The following is a 16,280-nucleotide window of genomic DNA, read 5'->3' as shown; positions in this document are numbered from 1 at the left end:
TTGATGCTTTTCTGATTACAGTTTCCGGGTATTTCCTCTGTCTCAGTTTCATACTTAGATCCTTAGCCTGAGATTTATACTTAGCAATGTCACTGCAGTTCCGCCGAAGACGCAGGAACTGTCCATAGGGAAGGTTCTCCCTCAGATGACGTGGGTGGAAGCTGTCAAATCTGAGGAGGCAGTTCCTAGCCGTTGGTTTGAAATGTGTTTCTGTTTTGAGGACTCCTGCTTCGTAATAGATGTTTAAATCCAGAAAGACCATGCTTTGGTTAGACACCTGGTGAATAAATTTTAAGAAGGCATTTTGGTTGTTAAGCCAAACGGTAAAGTCAGTTACCGTAGTCATATCTCCTTCCCAGATGACCAAAATATCGTCTATATACCTCCGCCAGGTACGAATCCTCGTCCTGTATGGGTTGTCTGGGTGGAGGATTCTTGTGGACTCTAGGTGATGGACATATAGTCCGGCCAAGCTCGGGGCAAAAGTACTGCCCATACTGGTCCCATGTTTCTGCCAGAAGAGGGTGCCCTCATACTCAAAAAAATTCTTGGTAAGGGCCAATGAGATGCATTCCAGTACTACATTTCGTGGGGTATGGTATTCCCAGTTTGTAGAGTGTAGTACCTCCTCAATGATTTGTAAAGTCTCCTCGTGTGGGAGGCTCGTATAGAGGCTCTCCACATCAAGACTGAGGAGCATCTGGGAGCTGGGATCAAAAGTCTGGTTATTCAACAATTGGAGTACTGCCTTTGTGTCCTTCAAATATGTGTCAGTGGCCTGCACAATTGGTCTAAGAAAGGCATCCGCAAATTTGGACAATGGTTCCAGAATAGATGAGATGCCAGAAACAATGGGGTGACCGGGAGGATTATCAAGGTTTTTGTGCACCTTGGGTATGGTGTAAAAATATGGAGTCCGTGGATTCTTTTGTATCAGAAACTCCAACTCCTTCTTGGTAATCCAATCATGGGTAAGTGCCTCTTCCACCATGCCTCCTATCTGAACTCTCAGTGATTCAGTTGGATCTTCAGTGAGGATCTGATAGTTCCTATTGTCAGAAAGGAGCCTCCTGCACTCTTTATCATAGGCTAAGGTGGTTTGGATAACTACTGCCCCACCCTTATCCGCGGGTTTTATGATCAGGTTCTTATTCATCCTCAATTCCTTAATGGCCTCACTTTCCATTCTTGACATGTTCTGAAAAACCATCTGTTTATTTTCTAGACATTTTAATTCTTGCATTACGGCTTTTTTGAAGGCCAGAACCTCAACCGGGAGTTGATTATCCAACGGTGTAAAAGTTGATCTCGGTTTTAAACCGGTGTCTGAGGTCTCTGTGGATGGCTCCTTATCTTTGAAAAACGCCCGCAGTTTAATAGTTCTAATAAACTCCTGCATTTCTTTGTGCAATAAGAAAATGTCTGGTTTGTTCGTGGGGACATATCCCAGGCCTTTGTTCAGTACCTCCCTCTGTAAATCAGTAAGGGGCCAGGGAGTTATGTTAATGCAAGAATTAAAATGTCTAGAAAATAAACAGATCCAAACAGAAAGACAAACAAACAAGAAAGAAAAAGGAACATGAATGTGTCATATTCACGTGGTTTTTGTCAGAGTTAGAACCACAGTGCGATCGTTGCGCATTCACACATATCAGGAGGTGAATTCTAATATGGACACTCACCCATACGTAGTGGTTGAGAAGCTTCACCCCACCTGGCTGCGGCTCAGGTTTATGGAGCACCGCTCTAGAAAATGAGTCGTTTTTTGAAAAGAGTTTAAGTAAAGGGAAGAACAATTATGGCTCAATTGCTCCATCAAACAGAAAGTGGTTTGCTTAGAAGTAACCTTGCTTATACCGATCCCCAACAATTGGATGTTTAACTACGTTGCTCAAATTAAAACTCAATGTGCCGCGCAAACGTCCAGTGGTGTAAAGAACATATACATGAGCTGGACTCAAAATGTGTATGAGACGGACTACCTGCGCTGCCTGTCTCATGCGTTTAGATTGACGAATATCGTTAGACGCGTGCTAACTTGCATGACGCGAGCATGGCTCGACAGACTGATCAAAGGTTTCTTTGAGGATGTGATGCAATTTAAAAGCGTTAATCCACTAGACATTGTGACAGACCAGGCTTAGAAAAATACTCATTACGGATTTTAACAATGTCTATGAGACTTACTGCCTACACTGACTGTCTCATGCGTTGAGTGACGAAGATTCGTCAAACGCGCGCTAGCTTGCGGCAATCATATAGCCAGCTCACCTGACCGTCGGTGTCTCCTGGCAGTCGTCCGAGCTGTCTGGGGGGGCACCGCTTGTTGCAACGAAGGGATGTTTATGCGTTCGCTCTCAGTCAATGGAATCACATGATCAGATGCGGTCATGTGATTCGGGGAGCGCTGGGAAGTGTAGTTTCAGAGTCGATGTTTTCGAAAACAATGCTTTGGAGATATAACATCGCGCTGAGTGGACTGTATTCGTCCATGAGACGCTGTAAATGTGTCATAGGAAAACAAATTGAGAGTACTCATTGGTTTTACAATGAGAGATGGTATTAGGAATTTTTTTTTAAAAAGAGAGTTATAGCACTAGATGACCTGTGTTCGTCCATAAGACATTGTAAATGTTATTATTAGAGGAAACTGTATTAACTAACAGGAAATGGACTCTTACTGATGTACTTGTTTGTAGGAGTGCGTATTTGGGTATTCTAAGCCTTTAGCATAGGTTATGTATACGGTGTTTTAGTATATAACATAACCAAGCTGCAAGAATGTTATACTAAGGCAGACCAAATTTAAGACTGTGAGTACTGAACAGAATGAGAAACTGGTCTAGAGGGACTTCCAGGGTATTGGCTCATTGAGTCCCTCTTTGTCACTATTTAATCTGTAGACCCATTTCTGTTCAATCTTGAATAGAAAACGACTGATGTCAGTACAAAGTTCGGGAATTTGTGGTTGTTCAAGTACTGTCCAGCAAAATTCATCAGGGCCATGTCCTTTCTCCAAGAAGTGTGCAGTTAGGCGAGTAGCCTGTTTCCGACATCGTACTGTGCTCTTATGTTCTTGTATTCGTGTCCTTATTTTTCTTGTAGTCATGCCAACGTATCGGAGTTGGCACGGGCATGTTATCAGATAAATGAGGTTACTACTATTGCAGTTAGTAAACCTAGTTTGTGTCCATGGTCTGTTTGTCCCTATGTCAATGCTGGTGGATTTGCAAGTCTGGGGACATACAGTGCACGCCCCACAAGGATGATGACCTACGACAGGTGGCAGGTCCCACAATGTGCCCACTTGTCTTGATTCTTTGTTCCGTGGACGTGTGTGGACTAACTGGTCCTTGAGATTTTGTCCTCTCTTGAAAGCAAAAATTGGTAAAGGGATATCATCGCCTCCAGATTTTAAAATCGACCAGTGTTTTTTAATGATCTTTTGTACTTGGTTCGATCTGCTGTTAAATGTGTTCACGAAGGCGATCCAATTGTTTTTTTCTTTTGGAGGATGTATCTCAAGTAGAGACTCTCTGTTATTATTGGATGCCTTCTTTTTGGACTGACGGATGATCTTCTTTGGATAGTTCTTCTCGCTCAATTGTATTTCCAAATTCTGTGAGTGGATCTTAAAGGCCTCTTTGCTGGAACAGTTCCTTTGCACCCTGAGAAACTGGCCAAAGGGTAAGTTATCTCTTAGTGCCCGAGGGTGGCAGCTGTCGTATCTCAAGAGTGCATTCCTGGCCATCGGTTTACGATACAGTTCTGATTCTATACCGTTTGGAGTTGCATGAATCTTCAGGTCAAGGAACGCCAGGGACGTCTGGCTGTGTTCAATGGTAAATTTGAGATATACATTCCTGCTGTTCAACCACTCATGGAATGACACGAGATCTTCTTCCGTGCCTCGCCAAACCACCAAGATGTCGTCAATGTATCGTTTCCATACATGCAAAGATGGTAAATAGGGGTTGGCGGGCGTCAGGACTTCTTGCTGTTCAAAATTATGAACGTAAAGATTCGCCAGGCTCGGCGCGAAGACACTGCCCATACTGGTACCAGATGTTTGCAGGTAGGTAGTGCCCTCGAAGCGAAAGTAATTTTCTTTCATAGCAATTTCTGCTAAATTCATAATGAACTGTATTGGAGTAATGGACTGGTGATCACTCTGTTCAAGTAGATTACCCACTACCTCCAATGTTTCAGTTTGCGGAATCGATGTATACAAAGACTCTACGTCAAACGATACAAGAATGTCAGTGTCGATGTTGAATTGTACAGTTGGAAGGAGTCTAAGGACGTCCTTCGTATCCTGAAGGAACGTAGGCATCGCCTTGACAATGGGATTCAAAAAGTGGTCGACAAAAGTCGATAAAGGTTCCAAAACAGAGCCAATGCCTGAGATAATGGGCCTTCCAGGTGGCGGCCTCAAAGGTTTATGGACCTTAGGGAGGTAGTAAAAGTAAGGAATCGTAGGATGTTTCGTCAGTAAGTATTGTCCTTCTTGTGGTGTTATCCAACCCTCAGAGGTTGCTTCTTCTACTAGGTTGCTTATTTTGGTTTGTAGTTTCTCTGTGGGGTCTTCCTTAAGTGGGAGATATGATTTCCGGTCACTTAACTGTCTAAGACATTCATTCCTGTATGTCTCGATGTCCAAAATAACAATTGCTCCGCCCTTGTCAGCCGGCTTAATGATTATCCTGTCATTGGATGTCAATGAACGCAGAGCCAACTGTTCCTCTCGTGAGAGATTGATGAAGGGCCTGATCTCTGTTTTGTAAAGACGCGTGATGTCATTCTCCACGGCTGTTTCGAAAGTCAAGACCTTGGATGGTAGACCAGCACTGGGTGGGTTAAAAGTGGAAGGCTTTTTGAGACCAGTATTTTTTTCTTCAATGGCTGTTCCAACGTTTCCTGGTTTAGAAAAGAAATAATGCAGTCTTATTTTCCTAAAAAGTTTAGCTAGTTCAACTTGGGCTACGAAAGGATCCCCTTTCTGGGTAGCCACAAAACCCAGGCCCTTGTTTAGAAGGCGTTCTTCACTGGGAGAGAGAGTGTGTGAGCTAAGATTCATCACGAGGCTGTCTGGTTGCTTGTCCCTGCAGCTTCTTGTGGGACTTTCTTCCCGCTGCGAAGGTCCATCGTGGACTTCGGCGTGGTGTTCCAAAGTACCTGTGGTGTCATGGTTCCTTGTCTCCTCCTGCCCCTGCCTCGTCTCTGGCCAAACCCTAAAAAAGGAAAAGATCCAGGGCCTTGTTGCATTTGGGGGGGGCCAAAAGGTCCCATTTGTGGAGGATAAGTTGGACCAAACATCCAAGGATTAGCCGGCCACCATGGTTGGAAGTTATTGAAGTTTTGTGATTGTTGTCCATTCCTCCAATTCCTTCTGTTTCCTCGACCTCTGGGAATTTGATTAGCCGACCCATTCTGTGAGGTGTCTGAGTCACTGGAGGCTCCGTCTGAGCTTGATGTGCCATATGACGAGCCACCCTTTTTGCCACCTCGATTAAATGTTGGTGCTGTGTATGAGTCGCTCGTGTAAGGATATACTCTTTCCATTGAGAATTTCGCTAAATCTTTTTTAAACTTTTCTAATTTGGTAAAAAGGATAGATTCCTTGAAGTCTTTATTATTTTTATCAGTGTCATCCTGTCCCTTTTTAAACATACCACTTTTAAGTGTAGTTTTTATTTGGCTTTCGAGTACCTGAATCTCAATCAGTATATTATCCTCTACTCTTTTTGCGGTTTTGATGATTAGGACCAGCCAGTCCCTTGTGCACCTCCAGGCTATCATTGACCAATCTTTTAGAAAGTCTTTATCGTCAAGAAATAGCCGTGGTACATTGTTAACAATGAGGCCTGAGGGTGCACAGTTGTCTCGGAGGTATTCTGCCATGACTATTCCATGGACTGTTGTCCTGGAATGTGATTTTTTAAGGACCAAAACTTTTGCCCAACCCTCATTATTACTTGTCACTTGGACTGGAATGCTGTCTAAGAGACTTGGGTTTTCATCTAGAATGTTTTGAACCTCGGCGCTCTCAAATGCCAAGCCCCAGTTGGTAGCCATATCAAAGGCCCGATAGTAAGAATACAAGTATAAAGCAAGGTATCCACAATGATGGGAGCCAAAGAAAGTCAACTCACAATAAACTCAGTTGTGAAGGAGACCAAAATGGTCAACCTGTATTAAAAAGACCCACAGCCTTGGCTGTACTGTTCACATACACAACAAACAATGAGAGGAGGGTCTAAGGGCAGGTTTAACGACCAACCAGGTACACACCCCAAACACAATATCATAACACTAGATAATACCTGGGGGTCAAAGAAGGTAAGTCATTCAACATGGATCACAGAACCAATATCATGCAGATAACACCAGTGAGAGAACACCATGCATACTAATTTATGCTGGCCAAGTAAAGACTCAAGAGCATATGGAGAAAAATATTCCCATCAGAAGCCACACTGTACCGCCCTCTTTCTCATCATTTGGGTTCTCCTTACCCAGGAGACAAAACGGCCGGTCTGATGTTACCGTGACCGATAGATGTGGCAAGTGGGTAGTATGTGTTGTTACAAGGAATGGCTACTGAAGAAAAGCAGTGTATAGTGATAGGAGTGAAATAGTGAGGGGTTATACTAAAATTAGGTGAATCGGGTAGAAAAACAAATTTTATTAGTATCTCCCAATCCCTAAGGTTAAAAAACAAGTGTAAATGCGGGTTTGAAATAATAACCGTACTTAATGGTGGTCAACATGTTTCTGCATCTATGGAAAAAAGTTTCAAATGCATTCTTCAGGACCTTGTGGTGTTAAAACTACTGCTTTATGTGAAAAGTAATAAAATGATATCACCTGAGGATTCCCCGTTTGGTATGATGCGGTAACAGTAACCTGGAATCCTCAGGTGATATCATTTTATTACTTTTCACATAAAGCAGTAGTTTTAACACCACAAGGTCCTGAAGAATGCATTTGAAACTTTTTTCTATAGATGCAGAAACATGTTGACAACCATTAAGTACGGTTATTATTTCAAACCCGCACTTACACTTGTTTTTTAACCTTAGGGATTGGGAGATACTAATAAAATGTGTTTTTCTACCCGATTCACCTAATTTTAGTATAACCCCTCACTATTTCACTCCTATCACTATACACTGCTTTTCTTCAGTAGCCATTCCTTGTAACAACACATACTACCCACTTGCCACATCTATCGGTCACGGTAACATCAGACCGGCCGTTTTGTCTCCTGGGTAAGGAGAACCCAAATGATGAGAAAGAGGGCGGTACAGTGTGGCTTCTGATGGGAATATTTTTCTCCATATGCTCTTGAGTCTTTACTTGGCCAGCATAAATTAGTATGCATGGTGTTCTCTCACTGGTGTTATCTGCATGATGTTGGTTCTGTGATCCATGTTGAATGACTTACCTTCTTTGACCCCCAGGTATTATCTAGTGTTATGATATTGTGTTTGGGGTGTGTACCTGGTTGGTCGTTAAACCTGCCCTTAGACCCTCCTCTCATTGTTTGTTGTGTATGTGAACAGTACAGCCAAGGCTGTGGGTCTTTTTAATACAGGTTGACCATTTTGGTCTCCTTCACAACTGAGTTTATTGTGAGTTGACTTTCTTTGGCTCCCATCATTGTGGATACCTTGCTTTATACTTGTATTCTTACTATCGGGCCTTTGATATGGCTACCAACTGGGGCTTGGCATTTGAGAGCGCCGAGGTTCAAAACATTCTAGATGAAAACCCAAGTCTCTTAGACAGCATTCCAGTCCAAGTGACAAGTAATAATGAGGGTTGGGCAAAAGTTTTGGTCCTTAAAAAATCACATTCCAGGACAACAGTCCATGGAATAGTCATGGCACAATACCTCCGAGACAACTGTGCACCCTCAGGCCTCATTGTTAACAATGCACCACGGCTATTTCTTGACGATAAAGACTTTCTAAAAGATTGGTCAATGATAGCCTGGAGGTGCACAAGGGACTGGCTGGTCCTAATCATCAAAACCGCAAAAAGAGTAGCAGATAATATACTGATTGAGATTCAGGTACTCGAAAGCCAAATAAAAACTACACTTAAAAGTGGTATGTTTAAAAAGGGACAGGATGACACTGATAAAAATAATAAAGACTTCAAGGAATCTATCCTTTTTACCAAATTAGAAAAGTTTAAAAAAGATTTAGCGAAATTCTCAATGGAAAGAGTATATCCTTACACGAGCGACTCATACACAGCACCAACATTTAATCGAGGTGGCAAAAAGGGTGGCTTGTCATATGGCACATCAAGCTCAGACGGAGCCTCCAGTGACTCAGACACCTCACAGAATGGGTCGGCTAATCAAATTCCCAGAGGTCGAGGAAACAGAAGGAATTGGAGGAATGGACAACAATCACAAAACTTCAATAACTTCCAACCATGGTGGCCGGCTAATCCTTGGATGTTTGGTCCAACTTATCCTCCACAAATGGGACCTTTTGGCCCCCCCCAAATGCAACAAGGCCCTGGATCTTTTCCTTTTTTAGGGTTTGGCCAGAGACGAGGCAGGGGCAGGAGGAGACAAGGAACCATGACACCACAGGTACATTGGAACACCACGCTGAAGTCCACGATGGACCTTCGCAGCGGGAAGAAAGTCCCACAAGAAGCTGCAGGGACAAGCAACCAGACAGCCTCGTGATGAATCTTAGCTCACACACTCTCTCTCCCAGTGAAGAACGCCTTCTAAACAAGGGCCTGGGTTTTGTGGCTACCCAGAAAGGGGATCCTTTCGTAGCCCAAGTTGAACTAGCTAAACTTTTTAGGAAAATTAGACTGCATTATTTCTTTTCTAAACCAGGAAACGTTGGAACAGCCATTGAAGACAAAAATACTGGTCTCAAAAAGCCTTCCACTTTTAACCCACCCAGTGCTGGTCTACCATCCAAGGTCTTGACTTTCGAAACAGCCGTGGAGAATGACATCACGCGTCTTTACGAAACAGAGATCAGGCCCTTCATCAATCTCTCACGAGAGGAACAGTTGGCTCTGCGTTCATTGACATCCAATGACAGGATAATCATTAAGCCGGCTGACAAGGGCGGAGTAATTGTTATTTTGGACATCGAGACATACAGGAATGAATGTCTTAGACAGTTAAGTGACCGGAAATCATATCTCCCACTTAAGGAAGACCCCACAGAGAAACTACAAACCAAAATAAGCAACCTAGTAGAAGAAGCAACCTCTGAGGGTTGGATAACACCACAAGAAGGACAATACTTACTGACGAAACATCCTACGATTCCTTACTTTTACTGCCTCCCTAAGGTCCATAAACCTTTGAGGCCACCACCTGGAAGGCCCATTATCTCAGGCATTGGCTCTGTTTTGGAACCTTTATCGACTTTTGTCGACCACTTTTTGAATCCCATGGTCAAGGCGATGCCTACGTTCCTTCAGGATACGAAGGACGTCCTTAGTCTCCTTCCAACTGTACAATTCAACATCGACACTGACATTCTTGTATCGTTTGACGTAGAGTCTTTGTATACATCGATTCCGCAAACTGAAACATTGGAGGTAGTGGGTAATCTACTTGAATAGAGTGATCACCAGTCCATTACTCCAATACAGTTCATTATGAATTTAGCAGAAATTGCTATGAAAGAAAATTACTTTCGCTTCGAGGGCACTACCTACCTGCAAACATCTGGTACCAGTATGGGCAGTGTCTTCGCGCCGAGCCTGGCGAATCTTTACGTTCATAATTTTGAACAGCAAGAAGTCCTGACGCCCGCCAACCCCTACTTACCATTTTTGCATGTATGGAAACAATACATTGACGACATCTTGGTGGTTTGGCGAGGCACGGAAGAAGATCTCGTGTCATTCCATGAGTGGTTGAACAGCAGGAATGTGTATCTCAAATTTACTATTGAACACAGCCGGACGTCCCTGGCGTTCCTTGACCTGAAGATTCATGCAACTCCAAACGGTATAGAATCAGAACTGTATCGTAAACCGATGGCCAGGAATGCACTCTTGAGATACGACAGCTGCCACCCTCGGGCACTAAGAGATAACTTACCCTTTGGCCAGTTTCTCAGGGTGCAAAGGAACTGTTCCAGCAAAGAGGCCTTTAAGATCCACTCACAGAATTTGGAAATACAATTGAGCGAGAAGAACTATCCAAAGAAGATCATCCGTCAGTCCAAAAAGAGGGCATCCAATAATAACAGAGAGTCTCTACTTGAGATACATCCTCCAAAAGAAAAAAACAATCGGATCGCCTTCGTGAACACATTTAACAGCAGATCGAACCAAGTACAAAAGATCATTAAAAAACACTGGTCGATTTTAAAATCTGGAGGCGATGATATCCCTTTACCAATTTTTGCTTTCAAGAGAGGACAAAATCTCAAGGACCAGTTAGTCCACACACGTCCACAGAACAAAGAATCAAGACAAGTGGGCACATTGTGGGACCTGCCACCTGTCGTAGGTCATCATCCTTGTGGGGCGTGCACTGTATGTCCCCAGACTTGCAAATCCACCAGCATTGACATAGGGACAAACAGACCATGGACACAAACTAGGTTTACTAACTGCAATAGTAGTAACCTCATTTATCTGATAACATGCCCGTGCCAACTCCGATACGTTGGCATGACTACAAGAAAAATAAGGACACGAATACAAGAACATAAGAGCACAGTACGATGTAGGAAACAGGCTACTCGCCTAACTGCACACTTCTTGGAGAAAGGACATGGCCCTGATGAATTTTGCTGGACAGTACTTGAACAACCACAAATTCCCGAACTTTGTACTGACATCAGTTGGTTTCTATTCAAGATTGAACAGAAATGGGTCTACAGATTAAATAGTGACAAAGAGGGACTCAATGAGCCAATACCCTGGATGTCCCTCTAGACCAGTTTCTCATTCTGTTCAGTACTCACAGTCTTAAATTTGGTCTGCCTTAGTATAACATTCTTGCAGCTTGGTTATGTTATATACTAAAACACTGTATACATAACCTATGCTAAAGGCTTAGAATACCCAAATACGCACTCCTACAAACAAGTACATCAGTAACATCCATTTCCTGTTAGTTAATACAGTTTCCTCTAATAATAACATTTACAATGTCTTATGGACGAACACAGGTCATCTAGTGCTATATCTCTCTTTTTTAAAAAAAATTCCTAATACCATCTCCCATTGTAAAACCAATGAGTACTCTCAATTTGTTTGCCAATGACACATTTACAGCGTCTCATGGACGAATACAGTCCACTCAGCGCGATGTTATATCTCCAAAGCATTGTTTTCGAAAACATCGACTCTGAAACTACACTTCCCAGCGCTCCCTGAATCACATGACCGCATCTGATCATGTGATTCCATTGACTGAGAGCGAACGCATAAACATCTCTTCGTTGCAACAAGCGGTGCCCCCCCAGACAGCTCGGACGACTGTCAGGAGACACCGACGGTCAGGTGAGCTGGCTATATGATTTCTGCAAGCTAGCGCGCGTTTGACGAATCTTCGTCACTCAACGCATGAGACAGTCAGTGTAGGCAGTAAGTCTCATAGACATTGTTAAAATCCGTAATGAGTATTTTTCTAAGCCTGGTCTGTCACAATGTCTAGTGGATTAACGCTTTTAAATTGCATCACATCCTCAAAGACACCTTTGATCAGTCTGTCGAGCCATGCTCGCGTCATGCAAGTTAGCACGCGTCTAACGATATTCGTCAATCTAAACGCATGAGACAGGCAGCGCAGGTAGTCCGTCTCATACACATTTTGAGTCCAGCTCATGTATATGTTCTTTACACCACTGGACGTTTGCGCGGCACATTGAGTTTTAATTTGAGCAACGTAGTTAAACATCCGATTGTTGGGGATCGGTATAAGCAAGGTTACTTCTAAGCAAACCACTTTCTGTTTGATGGAGCAATTGAGCCATAATTGTTCTTCCCTTTACTTAAACTCTTTTCAAAAAACGACTCATTTTCTAGAGCGGTGCTCCATAAACCTGAGCCGCAGCCAGGTGGGGTGAAGCTTCTCAACCACTACGTATGGGTGAGTGTCCATATTAGAATTCACCTCCTGATATGTGTGAATGCGCAATGATCGCACTGTGGTTCTAACTCTGACAAAAACCACGTGAATATGACACATTCATGTTCCTTTTTCTTTCTTGTTTGTTTGTCTTTCTGTTTGGATCCAATACCGTTTGGTATGATGCGGTAACAGTATATGGTTGAACACATTACCTGGAATCCTCAGGTGATATCATTTTATTACTTTTCACATAAAGCAGTAGTTTTAACACCACAAGGTCCTGAAGAATGCATTTGAAACTTTTTTCTATAGATGCAGAAACATGTTGACCACCATTAAGTACGGTTATTATTTCAAACCCGCACTTACACTTGTTTTTTAACCTTAGGGATTGGGAGATACTAATAAAATTTGTTTTTCTACCAGATTCACCTAATTTTAGTATAACCCCTCACTATTTCACTCCTATCACTATACACTGCTTTTCTTCAGTAGCCATTCCTTGTAACAACACATACTACCCACTTGCCACATCTATCGGTCACGGTAACATCAGACCGGCCGTTTTGTCTCCTGGGTAAGGAGAACCCAAATGATGAGAAAGAGGGCGGTACAGTGTGGCTTCTGATGGGAATATTTTTCTCCATATGCTCTTGAGTCTTTACTTGGCCAGCATAAATTAGTATGCATGGTGTTCTCTCACTGGTGTTATCTGCATGATATTGGTTCTGTGATCCACGTTGAATGACTTACCTTCTTTGACCCCCAGGTATTATCTAGTGTTATGATATTGTGTTTGGGGTGTGTACCTGGTTGGTCGTTAAACCTGCCCTTAGACCCTCCTCTCATTGTTTGTTGTGTATGTGAACAGTACAGCCAAGGCTGTGGGTCTTTTTAATACAGGTTGACCATTTTGGTCTCCTTCACAACTGAGTTTATTGTGAGTTGACTTTCTTTGGCTCCCATCATTGTGGATACCTTGCTTTATACTTGTATTCTTACTATCGGGCCTTTGATATGGCTACCAACTGGGGCTTGGCATTTGAGAGCGCCGAGGTTCAAAACATTCTAGATGAAAACCCAAGTCTCTTAGACAGCATTCCAGTCCAAGTGACAAGTAATGATGAGGGTTGGGCAAAAGTTTTGGTCCTTAAAAAATCACATTCCAGGACAACAGTCCATGGAATAGTCATGGCACAATACCTCCGAGACAACTGTGCACCCTCAGGCCTCATTGTTAACAATGCACCACGGCTATTTCTTGACGATAAAGACTTTCTAAAAGATTGGTCAATGATAGCCTGGAGGTGCACAAGGGACTGGCTGGTCCTAATCATCAAAACCGCAAAAAGAGTAGCGGATAATATACTGATTGAGATTCAGGTACTCGAAAGCCAAATAAAAACTACACTTAAAAGTGGTATGTTTAAAAAGGGACAGTATGACACTGATAAAAATAATAAAGACTTCAAGGAATCTATCCTTTTTACCAAATTAGAAAAGTTTTAAAAAGATTTAGCGAAATTCTCAATGGAAAGAGTATATCCTTACACGAGCGACTCATACACAGCACCAACATTTAATCGAGGTGGCAAAAAGGGTGGCTCGTCATATGGCACATCAAGCTCAGACGGAGCCTCCAGTGACTCAGACACCTCACAGAATGGGTCGGCTAATCAAATTCCCAGAGGTCGAGGAAACAGAAGGAATTGGAGGAATGGACAACAATCACAAAACTTCAATAACTTCCAACCATGGTGGCCGGCTAATCCTTGGATGTTTGGTCCAACTTATCCTCCACAAATGGGACCTTTTGCCCCCCCCCAAATGCAACAAGGCCCTGGATCTTTTCCTTTTTTAGGGTTTGGCCAGAGACGAGGCAGGGGCAGGAGGAGACAAGGAACCATGACACCACAGGTACATTGGAACACCACGCCGAAGTCCACGATGGACCTTCGCAGCGGGAAGAAAGTCCCACAAGAAGCTGCAGGGACAAGCAACCAGACAGCCTCGTGATGAATCTTAGCTCACACACTCTCTCTCCCAGTGAAGAACGCCTTCTAAACAAGGGCCTGGGTTTTGTGGCTACCCAGAAAGGGGATCCTTTCGTAGCCCAAGTTGAACTAGCTAAACTTTTTAGGAAAATAAGACTGCATTATGTCTTTTCTAAACCAGGAAACGTTGGAACAGCCATTGAAGACAAAAATACTGGTCTCAAAAAGCCTTCCACTTTTAACCCACCCAGTGCTGGTCTACCATCCAAGGTCTTGACTTTCGAAACAGCCGTGGAGAATGACATCACGCGTCTTTACAAAACAGATATCAGGCCCTTCATCAATCTCTCACGAGAGGAACAGTTGGCTCTGCGTTCATTGACATCCAATGACAGGATAATCATTAAGCCGGCTGACAAGGGTGGAGCAATTGTTATTTTGGACATCGAGACATACAGGAATGAATGTCTTAGACAGTTAAGTGACCGGAAATCATATCTCCCACTTAAGGAAGACCCCCCAGAGAAACTACAAACCAAAATAAGCAACCTAGTAGAAGAAGCAACCTCTGAGGGTTGGATAACACCACAAGAAGGACAATATTTACTGACGAAACATCCTACGATTCCTTACTTTTACTGCCTCCTTAAGGTCCATAAACCTTTGAGGCCGCCACCTGGAAGGCCCATTATCTCAGGCATTGGCTCTGTTTTGGAACCTTTATCGACTTTTGTCGACCACTTTTTGAATCCCATGGTCACGGCGATGCCTACGTTCCTTCAGGATACGAAGGACGTCCTTAGACTCCTTCCAACTGTACAATTCAACATCGACACTGACATTCTTGTATCGTTTGACGTAGAGTCTTTGTATACATCGATTCCGCAAACTGAAACATTGGAGGTAGTGGGTAATCTACTTGAACAGAGTGATCACCAGTCCATTACTCCAATACAGTTCATTATGAATTTAGCAGAAATTGCTATGAAAGAAAATTACTTTCGCTTCGAGGGCACTACCTACCTGCAAACATCTGGTACCAGTATGGGCAGTGTCTTCGCGCCGAGCCTGGCGAATCTTTACGTTCATAATTTTGAACAGCAAGAAGTCCTGACGCCCGCCAACCCCTACTTACCATCTTTGCATGTATGGAAACGATACATTGACGACATCTTGGTGGTTTGGCGAGGCACGGAAGAAGATCTCGTGTCATTCCATGAGTGGTTGAACAGCAGGAATGTGTATCTCAAATTTACTATTGAACACAGCCGGACGTCCCTGGCGTTCCTTGACCTGAAGATTCATGCAACTCCAAACGGTATAGAATCAGAACTGTATCGTAAACCGATGGCCAGGAATGCACTCTTGAGATACGACAGCTGCCACCCTCGGGCACTAAGAGATAACTTACCCTTTGGCCAGTTTCTCAGGGTGCAAAGGAACTGTTCCAGCAAAGAGGCCTTTAAGATCCACTCACAGAATTTGGAAATACAATTGAGCGAGAAGAACTATCCAAAGAAGATCATCCGTCAGTCCAAAAAGAGGGCATCCAATAATAACAGAGAGTCTCTACTTGAGATACATCCTCCAAAAGAAAAAACCAATTGGATCGCCTTCGTGAACACATTTAACAGCAGATCGAACCAAGTACAAAAGATCATTAAAAAACACTGGTCGATTTTAAAATCTGGAGGCGATGATATCCCTTTACCAATGTTTGCTTTCAAGAGAGGACAAAATCTCAAGGACCAGTTAGTCCACACACGTCCACGGAACAAAGAATCAAGACAAGTGGGCACATTGTGGGACCTGCCACCTGTCGTAGGTCATCATCCTTGTGGGGCGTGCACTGTATGTCCCCAGACTTGCAAATCCACCAGCATTGACATAGGGACAAACAGACCATGGACACAAACTAGGTTTACTAACTGCAATAGTAGTAACCTCATTTATCTGATAACATGCCGGTGCCAACTCCGATACGTTGGCATGACTACAAGAAAAATAAGGACACGAATACAAGAACATAAGAGCACAGTACGATGTCGGAAACAGGCTACTCGCCTAACTGCACACTTCTTGGAGAAAGGACATGGCCCTGATGAATTTTGCTGGACAGTACTTGAACAACCACAAATTCCCGAACTTTGTACTGACATCAGTCGTTTTCTATTTAAGATTGAACAGAAATGGGTCTACAG

The sequence above is a fragment of the Lissotriton vulgaris genome, chromosome 1_1 (genome assembly GCF_964263255.1).
Source record: "Lissotriton vulgaris chromosome 1_1, aLisVul1.2, whole genome shotgun sequence".
In the NCBI taxonomy this organism is placed as follows: Eukaryota; Metazoa; Chordata; class Amphibia; order Caudata; family Salamandridae; genus Lissotriton; species Lissotriton vulgaris.
This window is presented reverse-complemented; position numbering follows the sequence as displayed.